General features: G+C 40.3%; 2 protein-coding genes across 5 annotated transcripts in view; one reads left to right on the forward strand and one right to left on the reverse strand.

The window, feature by feature from the left end:
* The window catches only part of klhl21 (kelch-like family member 21), a 76,744-nt gene that overhangs the window by 29,740 nt on the left and 21,829 nt on the right, over positions 1-25,175 (reverse strand). Inside the window, exon 1 of one of the 4 annotated variants that reach the window (XM_068597378.1) lies at positions 709-919. The exons of the other annotated variants lie outside the window; for them this stretch is intronic. The gene's annotated coding sequence lies outside the window, so the exon portion shown is untranslated. Of the gene's footprint in view, positions 1-708; positions 920-25,175 lie in introns of those variants that run through there. 4 annotated transcript variants of the gene reach the window in all.
* Positions 1-25,175, forward strand: part of syt6a (synaptotagmin VIa) — a 52,919-nt gene that overhangs the window by 2,388 nt on the left and 25,356 nt on the right. The window lies entirely within an intron of this gene.

Below are 25,175 nucleotides of genomic sequence, written 5' to 3' on the forward strand. Positions count from 1 at the left end.
AAACACAACTCTGCGTTCTCGTCCTACTTCAGTTGGTGTTTTTTTTTGGGTCAAAATCAATAAACTATCAATTGTTGCTCCCGAATATAGAGCATGTGCATTTTCAAATGACATTTTCATCTCAGCTTTAAGAAAAATGAGAAAACATATCAATCAATAAGACCCGATTAGGTTTGTGATCATGAAGCTGCTGTGAGCTGCATAGTTGCAGATGTATTCAGAGACATTTTACCTGAGTAAATATTCACGTGTGAACACCCTGCTGTCGGCTGAGCATCCTGCACTAGTTTCAAAATCAATTATGAATAAATAAGAATGACCAATTAGAAAGCCAGAGACATCAACTCCCGTGTCCTGATGCGGCTGGGAGAAAAATAATCCATTTGTCTTTATTAACCAATTTGTTGAAACTTGAGTTGGCGCATTGTATTTCAATCGAGGCCACGCAGGAGACACCTGCTGTGCGTGTGAAAGGCAACGCAGGACTTTTTCAGGGAGATAATAAGAGCTCGGCTCAGCATCTCACACTCCTAAGCAAACATTTCCCTCTGATCAGCCCGCCTGTCTAAGATATCGATATTCACTCCCGAGGGCTGATACAAGTAACCAAACATATCCCTTAAGCCTGTGGAGCTCGTGAATCGCTGGATGCACTCATAACACCCCCCACAGCTTCCATCCCCTCTTCGCAACAAACACAACACTCACCCTCATTATGAATTCCTCTTTCATTATCAGCTGCAGCTTCAGGTGTGTGGGCTTTTGAATTGATGAGGCTTATTTTTTGACCACGTCGTTTCACGCACGTCCATCTCATCTTGAGGCTTATTAAACAAGAACCCCCCGGCTGGCAAAGGACATTAGCATCAGCGGATCATTCATTTAGTTTCCCCAGTAGTATCCACTCCACTCCGTGGCCGTGGTATTTGCAGGGGACGGATGCTGCATTGCAGGTTAAATCCAAAAAAAAAGCAGAAAAACAAGAACATCAAATGAACTGCACTGTGGAGATTAGAAGCCCATTCGAACCACTGTGCTGTTCAATAATTAATACCCACTGTCTCCTGTCGCTGTATTTTATTGATACGACATTTCACCGTGGACCACAAAAGCACAGTGGGAACACGCTTCCTCTCGTGGTAGATAACGCTCTGAAAAATGTCTGTCGTGAAAGGACCAAATGCCAAGCCTCAAAGGCGTGTGTTATTCATACTGTAATCATGACAATAATGAAACACATGTTGGTATTTTTGCATTTTATGGCATTCACTTAAACAAGGTGGGCAGATCGAATATGCAGAATTAGAAGGGTTTATGTATTTAACCAGCTGTCATGATTTCCTTGCGAGTGCGAGGGTGTAAAATGATCTATCACAGGTGTTTCAAATCAAACGGATGCAGCGGAGTAGGGTCAGCGAGCCGGTTCACTGCGAGGATAACGACCAGCAAAGTGGAACACATTTGTCATTAAAATTAATGCGCTAAAGACAAAAGTCAAACAAGTGGCTTGAATACCGATCGGCTCTTCTGTGAGCAGTCTGTGAACAGCATTATAAACAGGAACACCTTCATCTCTCTTTCTCTGAGGGCTTCTCTGGTGTTTCCTCCCCCGCCGCCCCCCCTCCTCTCACAGTTTCATTTTGAAGCTCAACAGAAACTGGCATGTCCCCGAAGGTGCTAATTTCAAGCGATGCTATCCGCTCCCCAGTAGAACAGCTGTGGAACTATCGTGAATGCGAATCCATCTCCATGAATAAATAATACAAATCCTCTCGTCCTCGAGACCATAATAGTGCAGGCGACGCCACGCTGCGCGCTGTAGCTTTGCGTCAGTGTTTCGCAGGACCGCGTTCGCTCTGCAACAAAGTGCATCAGTGTCATTAATGACAAAAGTATTAGGAGGATGAGTAATGCAGAAACCTGCTGCGTGTTATCCGGGCCAGCGCACTGGGCAAGGCCTCTGCTGAGCTATTGAGCAGCAACATTGCTTTATTGATTAAAGAGTCAGGCCTCAAGCAAGCCGAGCGGTGAGAGACATAACAGAGCAGAAGAATTTTTTTCCTTTGTTGCCTGCAGCACAGCATTATGCTACAGCTACGTTGCCATCCCACCCCTCAGTTGCATATTCGCAGTTGACAATAAACAGATTTAACACAAAGAAATTATGGTAGTTTTTCTAAACCAAGTGACCTTGATTTACGACAATTTCAGAGTTTGATGATAGCAGGCGTCTTGTTTCTTTCGAGTAAATGACGTAGTATAAAATGTGTGATATTTTGCAATATGTGAACTACAGGCAAGCCGAGCCATTTGAAAAAGAGAACGCTGGGAAGAGATCTGTTGGTGACATACATTATATCGTAGCAAGAAGACTGAGGCAACAACGTTCCAGGGGAAAAAATAAAGTCCAATAAAAATCCAATAGGAAGAGGTCCGAGATGCTACTGTGATTTAACAGCTTCACACACTGGAACAATACTACACAATAGATGTGCAAATGGTGCACAGAGCCTGTTAACATGAACCGTAAAGCCCCAAAGTAGTTGACTTTGGAGGTGAATCTGGGTTAGATTAAGACTGTAACTCGTTAGCCGGACTTGCTACCGTTTGCAGCACGTAAAACTCAACTTATATAAAGAGTTTTCTCTTGAGCAAAGTAAGAATGGATTATGAAAATATCCCTCGTAACAGTGTATCGTAGCCTGAAAAGAAAGCAGTTCTTAGTCTTCTGTTTTGCCTCATTTGACGTCCTCGCGTCGCTGATGTCGAGCTCTTCTCGTTTCTCTCTTCCCTAACGAAGCCTCTTGTACTTTCTCCCGTCTCAGAGTTTTCGCTGGTTGGTTTCGGTTCAAGTTGTCGTTTTGTCATAGCGGCTGCTGAGCTGTCTGTCACAGTGAAAGGTTTTGGGGCCTCCGGGGGCCAACGCTGCTGTCACGCTCACAGCGTTGATGGTGTCTATTTAAAATCACGTGTGAGGCCCACACACTCCATCACACACACACATTAATGTGCAGGCTTTGAGGGTGACATCACTAAATGGTTGAACACTAAAATCTAAACTGAGAATCTAAGAATAGAATCTAAATTGAATTGAGAAAATCTGAAATGAAACGCTCGCTTAGAAACTAATTGCACTGATATTGTTGTGACATATTGTCTTTAGCTTAACACCAATGAACAAACATGAACATGCAACACTCACACGTGCGCCACAACAGCTTTACACAGTGAGGATAGTCAGCGTTGTGCTTACAGGTTGCTACACTGCCCCCTAGTGGCCCAAAAGAAAATCAATCAACGCGGCTCCAAGTCTGATTTTAAATATGTCGGCTTAATGTTGTTTCTAGTAATAGGAGGGAATGGGAAGTTAAGTTAAATCTGGCCTATTTACTTTTTTCTAGGACGCTACAGTTTGTATTTTTACTCCCAGAGCACACAAAGTGCAACAACAGAGTGTCTGTGTGTCAATGTTGTGTTCACAGCTTGTTGTGCTGCCAAGTGGCAAGAAATCCATTAACGCTGCTATGAATAACAAAGAAGCTGAATCTGCTTTCCCAACCTTATCTGTTGCACGATTTTAGTCAGATCTTTTTTTTTTTGTTTACATTAAAATGGTAACAAGAATACAGAACAATCTGTACAATCTTAAACAATCCGGCATAAGAGGCCCGCAATAAATGAAGGGTCCTGTGTCAGAGGTGTCAATCAACCTTATAAAAAAACATTACATTATTTTGCGAGCTGTAATTTGTGGTGTTGTATGACTTTAAAAGGTGTTTAAAGTGTTTTAATCTACTATGAGTTATTAAACCTGTAAAAAGATGTAAAAGAAATCACTCTAAAAAAGTAAATGTTTGTCAAAATAGTTGAAACTGTAAAGTGTTTGAATGAATAAATGCAGTCTCTATTTCTTATAATGGAACTGAAACAGTCCATCATAAAATATACCAATGCGGTGATAATGATGTTTATTAATTCATTAATTTAGCTTTATTGTGAGAAAATGATGAGGTACATTATTGTTTTTTATATGACAAAGATGACCATTTAAAAACTCATCAAATACTTTGTCATTGTTGCTGATACGCAGCTTTTTTTCTGGTCTTTTTCCATTTTTGTTGCTATAATATGGAATATCCGCAGAAGTCAAAATGCTGAGACAAGGCAGTCCTCTGGATGAAGGGAAGGTTGAAGCATGTGGGGAGAGAGGATGGATGTAGACACTTGTAGGATGTGATGGACGGTGTTGGCGGTATTTATATATGTCACGGTTGAAAGGTGACAATGAAAATTGCAGCCTATGACCAAAAGTTTAAATATTTAACACCTGGAAACCAGAACGTGCCGCTCTCAGCGGAGGATAGAAGCTCAGAGGTTGTGGCGCTTGCCTGCCATAAACTGCCGTTAGGCTAAGGCATAACAAGTACTGCAAACCACAGAAAATAAGTAATTCAAGCAAGTACACAAGGGGGCGGAAACCTAGAAGTTATTGTAATATAATGTATTTACAATAACTGTTAACCACCAAAACGGTGGCTTTTGGAAAGTCTCCAAAGACGTATACGCTACTGAAAACCACATTGTTCAGATACTGTACGTTCAGGGGGGGAAGCTCAAATGACTATCTACATATCGGGGACTGAGATAAAGACTAGCTTAGTGCAAAAGGCAATTTAGTCAATGATAATGCTCTTTGGATTGTCTGCAGTGCAATAAATATTAAATGCTTTCGCTGAAAGCAGTTATTCCTTACTTTATATAGGTTCAGCAGAAGGTTCACTAGTGCTGTACGTACACCACATTTAAGCAGTTTAATTAAAATGTCCTCCTTGTTCCACATCCTTCTGCTGTATCTTAGTGGTATCCTATTCATGACTTAAAATGACACTGTAAATCGTGGGCTGTGTTATAAAGCGTTAGCGAATCTTTTTCTCCCGAGCCAAAAAAAAATCCTCCAGGGAAGATTACAGGAATCACATTATATAAATGCCATTTCCATAATTTCATGATTAAACCATATATATATATATATATATATATATATATATATATATATATATATATATATATATATATATATATATATATGCACACGCCTCTTCCTTTAAGTAGAGTGACATTGTGAAAAGACTTGACGCGTGTCAGAATAACACACATGAGGTCCAGTGTGAGGCCTCCGGGTGAAGCATGCGAGATATTTTCTTTCTACTATAACTGTGACTCGCCACCGGCTTTGACAAGATAATGAGGACTTCTACTTAAAATCCATCCACTAATTAGATAGAGACGTTGTTGTGTGCATGAAAGGCTAAATTAAGTACAAATACCAACGCTTAAGGGGCAAACCGAGGGTGTAATGTGCATGCAGCGCCGCATTGGGTCATAATATGACGCCGAGATGGTGTTAAAATCTGTCGCCATTTGTTATGACAATGATTGAAGATGTTTTTCTTTAAAAAAAAAAAATTCAGCCAAAGGGGACAAGCACCACTTTATTTAAAAATAGCCCATTATAGAATTTGTAGAATACCTTTTTTAGCTTGCAGACAGAATGCTTTTAATTCTCCCTGTGTTCGTGAGCAGCCGGAAAATGTGTTAGTCACAGTGCACCTAGAACATATGGTGCCTTGGGCCCTCCGTCGGTTCAGAGTATATCGCTCCCATTTCCTGGAATCTCTTGCTGCTTCCTATATTTTGTGTTTTCACTTATACTGCCATTAACAGTCCCCCCGGGGAAACATGACCCACAAGAAGTACAATCAGGGGCGATGGGAGATGGGGTTGGGGGGGAAGGACGAACTGAATAACAGCCTCATGACAAAAGACCAGGAGGCATAGAGAGAGTGTGTTCTTGCATGTCAATATGTGTGTCGGTTTTGTGTGCAGTTGGCCGATCGAGAGGCTTTTGAACAACGCTGGTGATCATGTTTCATTAAAATTTTTGGCAGAATTCGAACTCAACTGGAGAAAAAAAAGAGAGGTTTTGCAATTTGAGGTTTGCTGTGTGACATTTTATCCTCTGATTATATTAGCGCCCTCTGCAGAGTAGCTGCTGTCTGGTCTGAAATGATGTTACCTAAGCTGACAAGAATTGATGCAATGACCTTACAGGTTGTCACCAGCGAAAAATTGCTCCACGGTTTCACCGTGCAACATTGCAGATGTGGGAACAGTCGAGTGCAACTATTGTAATCACTAATATGGCATCAGTGGAACGACTCCAGAGTGCGGCACAGGATATCAGATAAGGAATGATCTATTCTTGGAGGAAAACATACAGGAAAAAAAGCTTCCTTTATGTAATATAGAGTTAAACAGATTGAGTTGTTGCTATATCTGTAGTTCTAATCACCTCTTACACACTCTGGGGGCTATGTTCCATTATTCATCAACAGATGCGTCCTTTACATTTGCATATTTCATTTATCTGTTAGATGCAGTAATACATATCCAGATATAGATTCTGTTCTGAGACTAAATCACTTAACATTCATTCATTCAGTGGAAGGAGGAGGAGGAGAAGTTCTACCCAGAAGGAAATAATGTGACAAAAAATTAAAGTGGAACTTTTTCTGAAACATATGAATTATTCTATCAGATAAGAAAACAGTTGAGTTCCAGCGTGTGGGTTAGGGTTACTTTTTTTTTTTTTTTTTTTTTTTTTACCATTCTGGTTGTGGACCGATTTCGTACCACTGCTGAAATGCCTTCTCAAAACTTGACAGGTGTGTATTCCAGATCAAAATGAAAGCCAAACTAAAGCTATTTTGGCCACTTCTGGTAAGAAAAAGCCCATTTCCACCCATAGACAATGCTTTCTTCTTTTTTTTGTCCTAATTTTTTTTTTTTGTTGCGGAAATGGGCTTCCATAGATAAATAAACACATTCACACAAACAAGGTACATTTCGGCAAAGAATCGTCGAGTTGGAGCGCTGCCTGTGTGCACCACTAGCAAAAGCTTCTAGTAGCTAATTCAGGTGGACATTGCTGCGTAAGTGAAATTACTGAGTGTATTCACTGATTTGATGACTCACCCATTCCTGCAACACCATATGTTTAATCATGCACTGTTCTTACAGGTCCATAAATTACTAATAAATTCTTAGAATATTTCGTAAAAAGCATGTAATTTGGTTTTAACTATGTTTTACTAGGTATGTTTGTAATTAATTTCAGCTGAATTAAGAACATTAAAACTAATATGAGGAAAAAGGTTTCCAAAAATAATGAATATATATCTATAGATATATATATCAACTACTTTATAACTTAGCCTTGGCTTGCACAATTTTTCAATAATGAATACCAAACCACATTGTTATTTCCATTGTTTCCATAAGTTATCAGGTCCTAATTACTTAATAACAACTTAGAAAATAGCTACTCTAGCATTTACATGACACGTATAGCTGTTGGTTTATCAGTGTTGTAAATGCCTGTGGTTCATTTTTCCCTCTGTAGCATTAATATTACAACAGGTGAGGCGTGTTGGGAGAGTGACAGGAGCGAAGCCACCTCAATTTACAAGGTATCAGCAGCGACGCGGGGGTCATCCGTCTATGTAAATAAGTTTTACAAATGATAATTCATACCCAGGTAGAGCTTAGCCCCCATCTTTGAAAAGCTAATCCGCAGCCAAGCGTGTAATTAAGAACAGAGTCTGGAATGCTGGGAATGCTATACACGCGTGTAACATGACAATGAGGCAGCGGACTGTGTCAACAGTGTGCAGATTAATCACCTGTCACTGGCTGCTACTAGCCAAACAGGCGCTAATACATCCCCTGAGAACGGTATGGATGGACATGGAGAAGAGGACCATAGATGGGCGAAGGCCCGCCCCTTTCTGGAGGAGCACTATGGGACTCTATTTTGGTATAAATATGTAGGTAGACAATTTAAAAGATTCTTTTGCATGTCATAAAAGTCTCGTCTTTATTGTTTTCATTAACTATAATGATCATGAAGTTGAGAAATATTTGTAATATGCGTAATTCCTGGCACAACGGTATAAATGTATACAATATAATGTGTAAATGTCTCGCAATTGACTACTGTTTATTCTGAAGAAAGGTCGAAGCATCCTCATGAAATGACCACAATTGTTCTTCCCATGCGCAGGAAGTTGTTGTATCTGCATGAGACTTCAACAAACCGGGGATATGCATTTTTAAAATACCAAAGCCGGGGGGAGTAGCGGAGGTTCGTAGCCTCAGGCATAAAAGACCCTTTACAGCAGTGGATCCATATTATATCTCTGTATTATCATAACATCATCGTCACTCCATTGCAGCAGAAATAGAACACGTAGGGTTTGTCTCCGAGAAACTACTTTAGTCAGCAATCTGTGCTACGTTATCAGCCAGTCTACCTTTCTATGCTTGTTCATGGATGCAACCTCAGTCATGCTGAAAGAAATAAGGTTAAAAAGTTATTTTGACATGGCAATGTCACAATGTTTTGGTCAATTTCTTGCATTGAATTCATGTTATTATAATAATATATCAAATAACAACATGAAAACATAATAGGAAGGGATGCTTTGTCAATGTGGAGTTAAAAAAAGTTATTTACAACATCTAGTGTCATCTAGTTTTGACTTTTCCAACAACAATGCAATCCAATATAATATCTACTACGGGTATTTGTCACAAGACATCCACACTGTGCCGTCTAAAGTACTTCATATTATAATATCCTTGATATCCTGTCCTTAATGGTAAAAAATAGCCTTTAATGGATTTTGAGTTCGGGTTTTAAAGCAGTATTACCTTACAAGGTAATATGATGTGTCAACGTTTGTCAAAGTATAAGGCAAGCAGTTGCATAGCTATATACATCCAGTTCACACAGAGCAATAAAAGCATTTATTTGGAGTTGTCTTTTTGTCTTCCTGTCAATGTAAGTCCAATATTCTCTCTTCTTTCACTATCTCCTCCCAACATGTGCTGCCTGAACTATCCTCGGTGGAGATAGGAGCAGGTCATACGCGAGTGTTTTTCGCATTAATATACAGCTGACCATGATTTAAACCTTTTCGAGGCCACACTTCACTCACACCCCTCATGTTGAGAGGCCTGTGTATAGCCCGGCTCCACATAGTAATGGTTCTCCCAACACCTCGAAGGCAAAGATTACACATTTGACAGGGAGGTGCAGTACCGGTGGCATTTGGCCACAACTGGAGTGAAAACGTGTCAGCATTGGAGAGCATGACCTGCATTCAGAGTGGAGCAGGTCAGTGTGAGAGAGAGAGGAAATAGAAAACACTCTCCCAGGACTGATCAAACCTCTCAAAGGAGAAGTCCTGTAATATCCTACTTTATCTCGCACTGACACATATACAGTATGTGGCTCACCAGAACGCTGCTGTCGTTTATATCGGATCAGTACTGAAATAATACCAACAGTACCTCTAGCCGGGTATCTACCTAAATGTAGCTCAATTTTTCAACAAACCTGCTGAAAATCTGCAAAGGAAAAGCAGGTCAGTGGGATAGTAGTTGACCCGTTACACCCGGCTCACTGCCCCTGCAGAAAATGTGTCTCCAGCAGTGCGACGACCACCAAACACCTCAAGCCATCACGCTCCTCAACAGCACATCCTTGTTTCCTCCTTCACCCAGACTGCTAAACACGCATCATTTAACATTCATTGCACACATGCACATCCCCATTTCAACACACACACACATCCCTACATCTCCTATGGACTGTGTAACACGAGCAAAGTAGCTTTATTCAGCATGCTTGTTATTCTAAAACAGTATATATGTAGCATGGTATAGCATTATATCATTCTTTACTGTATATTCATCTTGTATTCTTTCTTTAACTTTTGAACTTTATTGGTTTCACTGCACTCTATCACTCTGATTTAGATTCCTGTTATGAAAAAGACACTAGTCAAATCCCAAATGTTGCATAAATGTAATTAAAAAAAATGTTATATTAAATTTATTCACTTCATTGCTCTGCAAAGAGTGTTATTATATGAGTCAAATACTGTATTGTACTTCATTCATATGAACGAAACTTTAGTTACTTTGCATATTCAGAGTCAATTAAATAATGATGCATCGATAAAACTATATTGATACCAGGGAATTTCATTAGCCGCCAGCATATGAAGTAATTAATGTGTTCCCCCTTTACCAGCTACAACATTAAAATGTACCTTCAGTAATGTACGTGCTGCATGCTGCGATCACAGCTGCCATATTGGCGTATTCTTCACGTGTCTATTGTTTATAACTTATCTGTTCACAGCAAACTATCACGAGAAGACCAATATATATGCTGGGCTAACAAATATGAAACCAGAGTATACCAAAAAGTAATACATAAAATGATGTGGTACCAGAGAGAAAGGTCATTGAGCCCTTGGCCATATCTGTTTCATCATTAAAGCAGCAGAAGAGAACCTCCACTCCCTGATGCTCTCACGCCAGCACCTCTCCAGTCTCTCCTGTAACCTCCTTTCCATCCTCTCCAACTTAATGCACAGTTCCTGGTCAGCCTTGCTGATTCGTGAGAGGATTTCAGGGGGCTGTCATAAATCTCCTCGGGTGAATATCCGAGTGAATTTGGATTTTTATTCTCCGAGCATGAGTCCCGGGGAACAAAGTCCTCCAGCTTGAGCTCAGCTCCCTTTGAACTCGACTTACATTTTCTCGCCGGACCACCAGCCAGAAGCAGATCCAAAGTGTTGTAGACGGGGCTCCTGCTGCACGGTTCGTTAGAAAGAGGACTAGTACACAGATAACACACCTTGAACATGAAACTAAATTGCCCCCGGCGGATCCCCTTTGTGTACTAACTGTAGTTCTGGTCATGTGTTGCGAAAGAGTGGAGTACAATTATAAAAAGTTTTTATTGGGTCTGCCATCCAAAGCAGGAGAGGAGTCTTGGACTCACGAAGATCTGAGTTGCTAAGTTAACTTATTTTCCCAGCAACAAACAAGAAAAAAAAATCGTAAATAAATCTTATTAGTACTTACCATCGAATATATAGGAAAAGGAGAGCAGCTTCACATGGCAGCCATTGATAAGTACTGATAAGTCAGATTTCCCATACTTTTTATTTGAAGACCCACGTTTGGTTAACCTTCCTCTTGTGTTAGCTTTCAACATCTCTTGTGCTAACTCAGTGGTTCTCAAATTTTTTCTGTAACGCTCCACTTTGGAGGAAGCAAAATGTTCGGGCCCCACCGCCCCAACAACATGGAACAAAATGGTCCAACTTTTTGAGACTCCTCCATCCGTGTTTTTTTAATTTATAGATTAAAGAAAATGTAAACCAGATTGCTCTATTTGACAAGAACTAATAACATGTGCAATCGCTTTGTTAAAACAATGCAAATAAAGTTATATCTGTGCAAAAAAAAAACAACTCATATTTGGCACAAAAAAAAATTAGCACAAGGAAGCCGGTTGGATCCCTGTTTTCTCCCCATAGTTTCATGTTGAAGTGTCCTTGAGCAAGACCCTGAAGCCCCAGAGCTTCACAGCAGCACAAAGCTCCTTCATGACTGAGGATGGTGACATGCAGTGAATAATTCCCCCACTGTGGGATTAATACAGAATTATAACAAAAATTAAAAGAAAAATAAATAAAAAATGTAATGATTTTTTTTTCTTTTTTTTTTTTTAAGAATCTGCATCTCCCCCCGCGCTCCACCTGTAATACCTCGGCGCCCCACTCGAGGGTCGCGCCCCATAGTTTAAGAACCACTGTGTTAACGGGTCGGTGCCGACCCATGTCTTAAATCAGCTTATCCAATTGCCAACGTCCTTATCTGTAAATAGTTAGAAGAGCCAATTAGAGTGTTTGAACATTCCTGACCATTTTACTGCCATTCTTGCATCACCTTTTATTTTATTTTGAACAGAAAAAAACACATGAATTCATAGTGATATACATATTTATGTTATTTTAAACATATACATATGTTGCATTGTTTATGAATGACACCAAATGAACACATGTATAGGTCGTTCAATTATTTGTTTCCCTCTGATCAGTAAAAACAAATGTTTGGATCTGCTACAGTTATCAGAACAACACAAACATTCAGCCTCTTTCAAGTGGCTCAAACATTTACAGCAGATATAAATGTTGAACAAAAGTCTGTGGAAGAAATTCTGAAAAATGTATTTGGCGACAGTAATGAAATCTTCTGCGAGTGCCCTTGGGGGCCTCAACCCATTCTTTTGGAGCGACTGATCTTAGTAGCTCAGTTCAAAGAGGAAGTGGCACAATGGACGGGTGATCTCCAGAGGCCCCTTAACAATTCACTTCTTCAATGGTTTGCATATCAACAACAGTGTTCGGAACAAGTTATGTGCGTAACATGTGCCCTTTTCTATGATTAATATGTGTGTTAATGACTCTAAAGGCATCGTTTCAACTCCCACCCCTCTTATTCCATCCATTAATACATGTTTTCATCATTTCCCCTTTCATTATGTTTTGTTTTTATTGACTCTGTGATTACCATGTTAGCAATCCTGTTGCAAAATAATGATGTTATTATTAATTTGAAAAAACAACAGCTTACTTATCAAAAAAGGAAGATGATGCTGAGTGCATCCCTGGTGAAGATTCACTCGCTTGAAGTTGTGTTTGTATTCAGGCCGTCGCTTTCTCCAGACTCACTGGCAGCAACAGACCAAGTCAACGTCTGTGAACGAGCATCCTGAAAGAATGGTCGTTTACGCACGTAAAAAAATACTTTTGAGAGTCAGAGACAATGTAAATACAGTCAGTTATTCAATTCAAAGTAAAGAAACATCAAGTTTCATCAAAATCTGACAAGCAATGTTATAATTATGCCCAAATCTGCTTGTATTTGTACTGCACTTGTACTGAAACTGGGATTGGTGTACCAGGAGTGTTTATTTGTGAACAAGGATTTAGGGATCTGTAGTTTCCATTCCACAAGACACCAAACACAGACAAAGCTGTACGAGCACACGTGAAGCGACAACTGATTTTTTTCCCAATCATTTTGTAGTAAAAATCTTCAACTAAGTTGGATTAGGGATACACTTTTAGTGAGTGAGGTAGAACCAATCAGATCGCCTCATTTCCGTCCCTCTAAAAGCATCCTGTGACATGGCACGCTGACATTTTCATGATGAAGGCAGCGATAAGGACTAAATGAGCCACAAAAGCTTCTTGCGAGGGTATATTTAGGCTACTGTGTGTCATTGTGCAAGAGGTAAGGACTTGTAATGTAGTGGGTGGAAATCTGAGATTAAACCAGCTTGAGAGCAGAAAGCTTCTGTACCTTGGAAAACCATTGATTATTGCCTGCACAAGACATGTAAATTTACTTGAAGGCCAATAACTAAGAAATCCAATAAAAGCTCTTGTGCGGGAGGTAACACCAAATGTGTTCTTTGTTGTTAAATCAAAGCTCAACAGGAGATCACAGACATTTAGTAATAGTGGATTCAGTAGAAATAAATCATAAAAAAATGATTCAAATGGTTGTAAAAAGCTGTCGTTAGTCAGGTGATTAGTGGCAACGACTGTTTTAAACATTGTGAATGAAAAAAGGAAAATTTAGACGGATGGATTCGTGGAAGATTAAGCCTCCTGGAGTCCAACTGAAACAAACAAATGAAGACTGAACATTATCACACATTGTCCTAGAAGTGAACTAAGTGTTCATTGCAGGGTTACGTCAGAGCATGAAGTTGAGTACTGACCTAGAAAGTGTTTCAAGGAAAACCTCCAAAGAACCGTCGTGGGACTCGCGATCAAAGATGAGTAAACTCAGCGTTTGAATACGGGAGAGCCACCGGGGGATGTAGCATCTCAAAAAGAGACCCGAGCTCCCCCAGAAGCAAGAAAATCTAGAGCTTGGGTGAGTCTGAGATTAGCATTTATAATGCAAAAAGGACTTCTATGAGACATATTTGTTGAATGAGGGTTAACCTGACTTTACTTCCCCCATCAGGCACCTTGGTGCTGCAGGTTTCTTCTTCATGTCAAGCAACAAAAACAAGATTCCAGAAGGGATTAGATGTAGAAAACCCTGCTGTGGCAATTTTTCCACGCAATTACCAATAAGTTGTAAAACAAATTAATTGTGAAACCAGAAACAAGCCTAAAGTTCTTATCGTGTGGTGACAATGGTGACATAAACCATCGGGAGTGGAACACTGGCCTGCATTATGTCTTCCTGATGACTTGAGGCAGTGTGAATTACTGGATAAGATGGAATCAGACAGGCTCATGTCCAGAGATAATGCTCCAACATTTCCCCTCATCGTTACGGTATCCCTTCATCTTTTAATCTGCTCTGCTCTCTAATTTCACTCAGTTTCAGTTAGTTAGTTGGTAAGAACTGCTACTAAAGAAACTGTGTTTGTTGTGAATGCAGAATGAATGTCCATGCAATGCATAACTGTTTGGCTTAGTTGTGGGTTAAAAACATATAACTCAATTTATTATGTGTATTCATATGAAATATCTTACATTTTGTATGATGATTTATCTTTCAAATTAGAGACATATCTCTCTTCATGTTATGGCAGAAAATGAACAAAAATAAACGACGGATGTAATCAAACAAGTGGACATTTTGCTCGACGTATCACACAATGAAACATTCGGTTCAAAATCTTAAAACATCTTTTAACTAGAAATGTTGAACTCTAGTTTGGCTTTAAGCTTTGAAAACAATACAAAGGTAAGATGGATCATGTTCATGAGTCTTGTGGCTATTTAGAGTTTCATTTCTGCCAATTAAACCCCTAAATGACACAATGGACCTTTAATAAATAGGTAAATATCAAAATGTAAAAGTTGAACAGAGATGCATCGTTGAGTGAATATTTAACTGAACTATTTTATGTTGAATAGTCTTGGTCTGGTGGTTCCCAAAGGGTCACAAGATAAATCTGAAAGGTTGTGAGTTAATTAAAGGAACAGGGTGTAACATTGAGGAGGATAAATTAGCAGAAATGGAAGATAATATGCTAATTTAAATATTACGTGTTATTTAGCTTAGAAAAAGCCATTTGTATCTACAAAAGGAGAAGATCGTATGCAGTCTAGAGATGGCTACAGGTGCTAAATTAATAAAGAGAGTATTGATATGCTAAGACGTTATCGGTGTTTGTTATTATTAGTACTTTTTTTCAAGTTTTGGTGTAATTTAATATCATGCTGCAGAAAGTATTTCCACTGCTTTCTCTGTCAGGCTGAGATCCTGCAACTGCGCACACACACACACACACACACACACACACACACACACACACACACACACACACACACACACACACACACAAACATATGAGATACTGGTACTGCAATAAAATGTTGGCGAGGAAAAAGACAATCTGTTCTACTATCGTTAAGATTCTCTGCTGGCTTAGACAGAGAAGACAATGACAGAGCTCAGGATGAATAACAGATTGTCTGATGTCTGCGTTCTGTCATTATTCATTTTTAGCATTTATAAACTTCACTTTGAAAATGTAATTAAGTTTATTAACATTTTAATGTGTTTCCAGTGGGATATAAACAACTTTATATAGTGACTTTGCTGTTGTAATCGTTACTGATGCTACTCTAGAAAGAATATTCAGTTACATTTAGTTTTTTATGCACCATATGTGTTACTAAAAGCAATAATTTGGTCATGAAAAATAACAGAGTATTGGAAGAATAGCTCCTAGCAGTAACCGGAGGGTCATTATGTTGCAAGCAGTCTGCAACCTCACCACTAGATGCCACTAAATCTCACGCATTGTTCCTTTAATCAATGTGAGGGGAAAAAAAGTAATTTAATGCAAATCTGTATTAATATTTTGGACTTTACTGTAATATTTGAGACCATCCCAGACATCTAGAGAAGAAGGGATGTTTTGGAAGGTCCCCTAATAGTAAGAGGATAGCAAACTAGTCAACAAAACATATTGTGTTTTACATGTGAATTCTTAAACTTTTATCCAGCTATCCAGAGGTAAAGTCTGTCTTTTGGTTCTGTCATGCTTCAAAGTGAAGCATACTTTACTTTTTTACGCTGAGTTTCATGTTAAATGCAGGCAGCAACGTGCAAGTCTGAAAAAAGTGGAGCAATAATGAAGTTTCTTAAATCTGCATTCTTTTAAATGGCCAGCAGGGGGTGCTCCTGTGGTTGCAAAAAGAAGTCTGTGAGACTTCTCACTTGCTTTATCACCTCATTGAACATTGTAAATTAGTTTATGGTCTAAATCACTAGTTTCAAGTCTTCTTCCATAAAGCCCAAAGTTCATTTAATAAATGATGGTTCCAATTAAAGTAAATTAGATGATAAACCAGGTTATGCTTTTGGGGATTGGCTACCTTGTGATTGAAGGATTACTACCACAACATGGTGCGGCCTGTGGGGGTTTGCGTGTTTTCATCTTAGAAATGTAACCTTTTTACAGTGTGCGTTTTCAGTTCATGAAAATTGTGACATTCTGGTCGCCTAACAAGACAGCCGCGGTCAAAATGTCAAACTCAAGGCTTCAAATCCGTGTTCCACAAACCAGCGGGTGACGTCACGATGACTATGTCCACTTCTTGTTTACAGTCCATGGGAAAATGGCACCATGGTGACCTTTTTCTCTACATAACAAGCAGACACAGACTACATTTTTCCTGCTCTCTATGGTGTTTCAGCTGCTTCTGAGACAGCCTGTAATAAATGCAACATCATCAACAACATCATCATCATCATCGACTAACTTCCATTCACACTGAAATGGAATAGAAGCCATTATCACCATTGTACAAAATACAATGAAATTGGTAGAACTACTCCTAATTAGCGCCATTAAAAGACAAAAAAAACTGACAAAACAAATGCTAAGGCACACAGACACTGTTCTTTGCTTTGAGGGTCCTTTAGCGCCTGTGGCAACGGGTTAAGCCGGGGATCGAGGATGAAAAGAGTCCTTAAGAATGTGTTGGATGTCAGCTGAAGATGGCTTCCAGGAAGGGCAACCCATGATTTTCTGTGTGGTTTTTTGATGACCCTCTAAAGAGCTCTTCTGTCTGCTGCTCGATGGAGGAGGTGAAGGCTGCCAACAGCAGTTTTGCCTGAGCGCTCTCAAGGGGGTGTAGTTTCTTATAGATGCTGTGCCTTCTTAACAACCGCAGAGGTGTTTGCAGAACAATGCATACCTCCTCTGATGCTGCTATTAGTTCACCTCGCATGCTTTTTCCAGATGTGGTTGTAAAGAAAAAGCTGCAGAATCAGTCCCTCAACTTAATGACCTTAATGTTGGACTATTGCAGAATTACTGGGGAAGGCAACAAGAATGATTTGAGGAATTTAATAGCTACAGCCCAGTGTCATCTTGGAATACGGCCATCTGTATTTTTTGCAACCACTGGACAGAAGTGACTTTATTTGGACGGCAGAGGAGTGACATGGAGACGTCGTATACATCTCTGGTGGAGGAGCGACCAGGCGGCAACCTCTGGTTCTGCCGAGTGAAGCCAATGCGGAAGTGTCTCACAACGTGCATTCTCCCTACTAGCCAGCGGGGGGCGACTCCAACAGTTGCAAAAAAGAAGTCCGATTGTATGGAAGTCTAGAAGCCTGCTTCTCACTTGATTTATTACATCGGACAAAATTGAAAACACAAGTTTATTGTCTCATTTGCTCGTCTTCTTCAAAACAGCACGATGTTCATAAAGTAAATTATTATCACACTGACTAAGTTGAGTTGCTCAGCATTAAGCCTTTTGGGGCATTTTGTTGTGTGATTGATTATTTATTCAAACTGTTTTTTTTTTTTTTTCATGGGCAAAAAGTAAGGTCATTTGTTTTGATTTTTTAAGAACAAGGTTGATTTTTTGAAGCTTTTACACCGCATCAAAAGTATCAAACAATCCTGTGTGGAGCGGTGCAGGGGATGATGCGTTACTCTTGACTGCATATGTCATCACTGCTGTTCCCCTCAGCTTTATGGGGCATCTTAGCATCTTTCCAGCTCAGTGTTGTCGTTTTATGGTTTGCAACTTTGCGGTTTAGGTTCACCATCAATCTCATTTCTAGTAACAGCAGTATGCAACTGTTTTCAATTGAAAAGCTATGGTGAAGACACAGTACGTGTTGGAGCATTTGGAAGATAAAGAGCAAGATATTTATCGACAGGGGTTGGCAAAGCAAAAAAGTGAGAGCAAATATTGAACTTTCATTTTTCAGGTGGCTGGAAACGTGTCTCTAAATGAATGCTAATATCCTTCTGTATCCGATGTGTAGATATAAAGTGATTGTTAACACACAGGTTTCGTGCTACTCCCAAAGTGGCAATGAAAATGAATTAATCACGCTTTACGACGACGTAGATTGAAATGTTGACCTTTGATTGTCTTGCTGTAATTAGTCAGAGTGCGAGGATAGAGTAGGTGATTTTGGCCATTAATTACTGCGGTCCAAACTCAAAGTCAAAATTAAGCCGTTTAATGTCGAAGATTTCTTGTTTAAGTTGACAATTCTGACCGTTAATGACATCAACCTAATCCTTTACATCCTTCTATACAAGTCGAAAACATATTCAGGACGACAGTTTTCATTCCCGCCCTGCTCATACGCATTGTGCTCAGCTCCATACGGACGTTTGTTTGGCTGAGACTCATCAGCGGTCTACCTTTAGCTGAGGCATCACCATCCCTCCGCTTCCTCCCATCAATGCCCCATCAAGAGGCCGTCCAGCCACCGTCAGCCGATTGTCATGCTACTCGCTTCTTATGACCCAATCTGTCATGCGTTGTTAATGTTTAAAGGATATTGTTGTGTGTGCTATTTGGAGCAGCGACATCACAGGAAATGGAGTGATGTGATTTGACTACAGGATTATGGGTGCATCTGTTTCTTTGATATTAGATTTATTTTTTGGGGCGTGGGGGTGGGGTGGGGGGTTATCTTACACGACTACGACACACGCTTGATTTGATTCTAATTGTTAAAGACGGCGCTGTACGTCTAAATCACATTAAGCTTCTTAGCGGGATGTGCTGTGTGTTGAAGTGGTTGGTGATGAAATTCATAACTTGACAGACGAAACTGTTTACTGATGCAAGTTTTATTCAAGTGGATCTCAATAAGCTATTTCATCAACAGTTTTTTAATCATTTCCCAGCAAATGGATATAAAAATATACATGTGAACATGGCAAACGCACCTACAGTGGTACAGGAAACCATAGACGATAAATAGGAAGTGGATATAGTCATCGTAACGTCACTCGTTGGGTTGTGGACGACGGTTTTGAAGGCTTGGGCTCACTTTTTGGCCATCGCCAACCTGTGTTTGTGATTTTGTCAGAAGAAATGACACGAAAGGAACATTTTTAAGCAACTAAAACATTACAATGACTTTCATAAACTGAACACACTATGAAAGGATTAAAGTTCACTGGGAGGTAGCAACCTCGAGCATAACCTGCTTTATCTTCTATTTTACCCTAAATGGGAGCATCATTTAATAAATGAACATTATTCTGTATTGAAGAAGACTTGAACATAGCAAGGGACTTTATTGCTATTGTACATGTTTCTTTGTAAAAGTGAAGCAATAATGAAGTTTCTTAAATCTGCATTCTTGTAAATGGCCAGCAGGGGGTGACTCCTCTGGTTGCAAAAAGAAGTCTGTGAGAAAATAAGACTACTTCTCACTTGCTTTATCACCTCATTAATCATTGTAGATTAGTTTATGGTCTAAATCGCTAGATGTGAGTCTTCTTCCATAAAGCACAAGGTCCATTTAGTATTTAGCATCAAATGAGAAGTCATTCTTTCTTGCAACCAGAGGAGTCGCCCCCTGGTGGCCATTAGTTTTCAGAACTGAAGGTCGCCCTTGGAATTACCAGCAATAAAAATCTATAAAATTACACAACAAAATACAATGTTTGTTCGTGGTGTTTTCTGATCTTACAAAATGTATCTGTGCTCTTTGAAAACCACAAATGTATTTTATCTTTCAACTCAAAATGACTACTTTGTTGGAAATGGGAAAAATGTCCTTCTTTGCTGATGCAATAATTGCCAAGCTGCGGACGGCTTTGCTACTCGAACATCAACATGCATTGTATTTTACACACTCGCTAAAAAGAATCAAGCTGTCGTCCTTCTGGGGGAAAATAGTCTGGAAACTGCACTGCATCAGTGTTCTGATTAGTTGCAGCGTAAAATATGAATCAAGGACAAGCCGACATCATGCGCCGTGTAGTTTTAAAACATTCTGCAGGAGTATTTCAGAGTAATACATAATGCATTAGCTACAGTAACAGCGAAGAAACCCTTTCAGCTGACAGAACAGCGCTGCTCATGTTATCCAGAACACACTTTCTAGGATCTCAATTTTGAACGCTTGCCAACTGCACCGCATCCTACACGCGTGCGGCGGCGCTCCGAACGCAATTAATTTCTTTCTATTTTGTCAATGTTGCGCATCCAATTGATTTCAAGGTGCTTCTGCAGTCGGGAGCCTCTGGTCAGAGCAGCATCCTCTGCGGACTACAGCCTGTTGAGGAGCTGATGCTAATCTAGATAGAGGGAAGACTTGGGGGTTGCACTTTCTCCCCCCTTTCCCTCCCCACCCCTCCTTCTCTCTCACTCGCTCTGTTGAAGATTGTACTGATTGTGCTGCAATATGTCGCATGACCATATAGCCAGGACTGCAGACTGAGGCGCAATGTCGCCCATGCTTATTTAATCAGTGGTGTGTGTTTGTGTGTGTGTGCCTCTTGAAGCGAGCGCGTTGGATGCACATGTGTTCATCACACCAGCTTACCGCAGGCTCTCTTGAAACAGAACAAAAGCAAACGGCTTGCATTTGTTGCTCCTCAATAAAAGCTCCCTTTTGATCCCTCGTGACGCATTTTGCCTAATGCCATTCTATGTAGAAATAAAACAACTCTTTGAATGTGATATCTGAACATCTATTCAAAGAAAAGCTTTGATATTCATGAGCATGCCCTCATGTATATTCATGCTCCTAAACTTATGCGCGTTTCCTTTCTTTTGCTGCATTGCCTGTGTGTGTTTTTTTTAGGGAGCAAACAACATTTCTTCGCCGGGTTTCTCTTTTGCTTTTTTTTGCTCTTTCACTACATTTTTTTGCAACAGAAGTTCAAGTGGCTCGTGGTTGTTTTAGCACAACAGGATTGAAGTGAGACGCTATTGAGCTTGTTTGACTGTTCTCTGGGCTGGGTGAGGGATCTGCCCCTAGACATTTACACTACAGTATCCTGCTGACTTGCTTGTGCTTGCTCACACTGCCATAGAAACTGGGTTCCTGAGTGCAGTGGAGGCTCATTCTGTTCAGGAGCAAGCAAGGAAGAGGATCGGGGAGGAGAGAGCGAGGGGGGGAGAGAAAAAAAAGAGAAACAGAGTGAGGGAGAAGTGAGAGAGAGAGAGAGAGAGGGGAGGATCAACAGAGGAAAAGTGAGACCCACTGTCACTGGTGAGTACACAGCTGTCACAGCGGATTGAATCACTGGTTCAAATCTGATGCTTTGAGCCGCTTTTTTTCCTTCTTTGTTTGGCTTTTAACGATTGATTCCCCCGGCTTGATTTCACCGCCGTGCTGAGGTGCTGTTAAGACAGGTTGCAGGTTGCCAGTTTGTTGGGGGATGTGAGTGGGTGAGACGCACGGCGCTTCACTCCGAAGATGCAGAGGACAGATGCAGAGCAGCCGTAGCTTTTTATTTGCATCTCAGTCATCCAATACTGTTGTAACCCCTCGACTGGTAATCTTTGACGAATATTGACTTTTGAATAATGCATGCCGAGATAAAAACTACTTCCCTTTATTTTGGGCAGCCTTCCTGGCTATATCATTGTATTCTATCATTTATGAAGCCCCGGTTAATATTTGATAAGAGTGGATGTCTGCAGCTGGACTTTCCACCTCGATCTCACACACCTCCGCCCGTTATACCGCCGTCTGAACCCGGGTGAAAAATTGGCGAGATATTGACCCGTTTGTTTCAACGGATTTTTAGTACCTCTGATCCAATTCTTTTTGTCCTACAAGTTGCAAGTGCCTTCATCATTTCAAGTGTTTAGTGTAAAAAAAAAAAAAGAATGGAAGTTCAAGTCATTGCAGTCAAAGACACCTATGAAGAGACTTCCTCAGCTGCACAGCGTGTAGCCAGGTCACTGCTTTGTGCATGTTTTCTATTTGTGTCTCTATCTTCTTCTGTTTGCACAAGCTTGTCACTTTTTCCCCCCTTCCTCCTTCTCTTCCTCCTCCTCCTCGCTCTTGCTGGGTTTGATCAACGTGCATCATGACACTTTGATGAAGCGCCAGAGCTGTGGGGGCTAATAGGAGCTGAGAGATACAGCAGGATACCCTGCGCTTCATGTCAGCCAGAGAGCAAAGGAGAGGGGGGGGGGGGCTTTGTAATATCCTGATCATCGTCTTCCCCTTTTTTTTATACTTAGGATTCAAAGTACTTCAGGTGTGTTAGTAAGCAATGCCTCTTCTTGCGGGGAATTGATCAGGGAATACCGTTGGAAACGTATTCTACAAAAATCTACAACCTGTTATGTGGAGTTAATCCCGTCAGTGTTTATGTTCATCTCTGCGGCTCACTTAGATCCCCTGCCTCCCTTCACCTGTTCCTCCAGTGCAGTTATATATATTTTATTTTTTCCTCCCCCTCCAGCAGCAGCAGCAGCAGCAGCAGCAGCAGCTTTCGGAGAAAGACAGAATTAAACAAATCCGACCAGCCTTATCAGTTTTCTGCTGGTTCCTGCTTTGACTGGACCCCAGTGTCCCTTGCTGGCAAGCTGTATTTATGGCATGTGTGTGTGTGTGTGTGTGTGTGTGTGTGTGTGTGTGTGTGTGTGTGTGTGTGTGTGTGTGTGTGTGTGTGTGTGTGCTTGAGGATGTGTATGATGGCTCTGCCCTGAATGTGTTACAAAGCACATGTGACCAATTGCCTCCCTGCATGCGAGCGTGTGTGTGTGCGGCACTGACATGATTGTGTGTGATCAGGATCGCCGCAGGGGTCGTTTTGTTTTTCTTTGTGAGAGGATTCAGGGATTCTGGCATTTGATTTCTTTCTTCTCTCTAGTGACATGATTTATGACTTCTTGTTAAAATGTCACTCACTAAGGCTGGACTGTAAAATGTCCCTGCGTGGGAGCTTCCTCTGCAAACAATAGTGCACACCGGCGTGATAAACCCATGAAGCACACACGTGGGAATGCATCGGATGCAGGGCGGGTGGAGCTAATGCCGAGCTCTCTGACGGCCCCCTACGGGCACAATTTGTTTCAATCCAAGATAAAAATTGGGCAGAATTTTGACAAGCCTTGTGGCTTGGATCAATACCCCAGTCATCTATGAGAGAAAACACTATTGCTCCTGCAAAACAAGAGGAAATGCTATCCTGATAATGATGCCACTTGTTTAGAGGAAGCAGAAGAAGCTAATGTGCGATAAAGCACATTAGAGGAGGATCCTGTTCATCAGGAGGGCCAAATGTTGCATCTCTGAAATGTTAGAGAGAGGAGAAAAGCTCTGTGGAGCAAAGCTGCGACTGAATTGCAAATGGATGTTTAGCGATGAGGGCTCATTTCCTGTTGCATTTTGGTAAAATACCTGGATTGTTCATCTTAACAAATCTTTAATTTACTATCTATCTTTGGTGGTTTCTTCTGCCGCGGATTCAAACATGGCCGACCACCTTGACTTAGACCAAGTGTGGAGGAAACTCAGAACAAGTGGGAGGAAACAACGAGTCCCCTGCTTATGCTTATCAACCATACATAATGTTAAAGTTATAACTTAACATAATGTTATAACTTCTCGTGATGTTGGTGTTACACTGTCTGCCCGTCAGATTCTATGACCTGTGATTTATCGAGTTGATATTTGCAAAATAATAAAGTAGAACGAATATTATTTCCACTTTGTTTAATTTACTTCTGCGGATGCGGCACATTCCGGCAAAAGCCATTTATCCTTCGCAGCTTAAAAGTCAAATGAATAATGTCAAGGTTAATGAATGTCACTGAGCAATGACAAAACATCTGGAGAAAGCCACAAAAAAAAGGCCTTTGACAGTTTTCTGTAATTAAAGATTATGCAATCACATTGATCATTGATTGTGGCCAATATTAACCGTGAGATTTCAGTTTACTATCATATAAGATGAGTGTTTCACAAACTTTGGGCTTGTTACCTCTTAATATTATGACCTCTCACTGGTGAAGTCAAGAGCCAACAAGTTATACATTCGGACCTCTAAACCTCTGATATTGTCTCATTTTAATTCATTTAAATCCAGGTTTTTTACCACACAAAAAACACAATTTGAGGGTTTTTTCATATCTTATCCCATTATGCATCTCATGAACTTCTGATGTATCCGGAGACCCATTGTAGGGGTCTTGACCACAACATGGACCTTAAATACAGAATATTAGGCACTTTTACATGAACAATGCCACAAACTCAATCAATTTTCAAAATAGCTAAACTAATCTCTCAGCGCTAATGATGTCATCATTTCCCAAACAACCAACTCCCTAAAAAGCTGTTGATACTTCTATGAAATGCTATCAAACCCATGCACCCCTATTGGCAACAGCATTGTCTTGACTTATAGCTTCTCAACTCATTGATGAAAAGCATAATTTCCCTTTCTATCGTGCAAGAAAATAAATATAATACATAAAAATGTCATGACTTCCATGACAATTGTGAGTGGCAGCAAGCTTAACAACCTTTATTCCATCTAGCTTTAGGCATTGCCTCTCAGTTTATGTCACGTTGCAGCTATAACCCAAAGCTTTCATCACAACCTGATGTTGTTGTTGAACACTGTGATCTCTTCCCCCAAAACACCACCAGCAGAAATAAAACCAAAACACCCTAAAGGCACTCATTCACTCTGTTTTCATCCGGTGTACCAAAAAAAACTATAAATTTAGGGTTCTTCCACAGAAAAGGTCGATATAAACAGTTTCAGCGTTGGAGGTTGCATCCCAGTTTTTATTTACAAGAGAAAAAAAAGTACTTGAATGGGTTTTTTGTATGGGAGCTGAATTAAACATAAAACTGAAAACAGGATGAATCCATGAATAATGTATTGCTCCTCTGTAAATGTAGAGGAGTACTCTTGTTTCTGATTCAAACAATAAAATACTTGACATCACCACATA

Source organism: Clinocottus analis, unplaced genomic scaffold (assembly GCF_023055335.1).
Source record: "Clinocottus analis isolate CAN_PGR_092001 unplaced genomic scaffold, fCliAna1.0.p SCAF_4, whole genome shotgun sequence".
NCBI lineage: Eukaryota > Metazoa > Chordata > Actinopteri > Perciformes > Cottidae > Clinocottus > Clinocottus analis.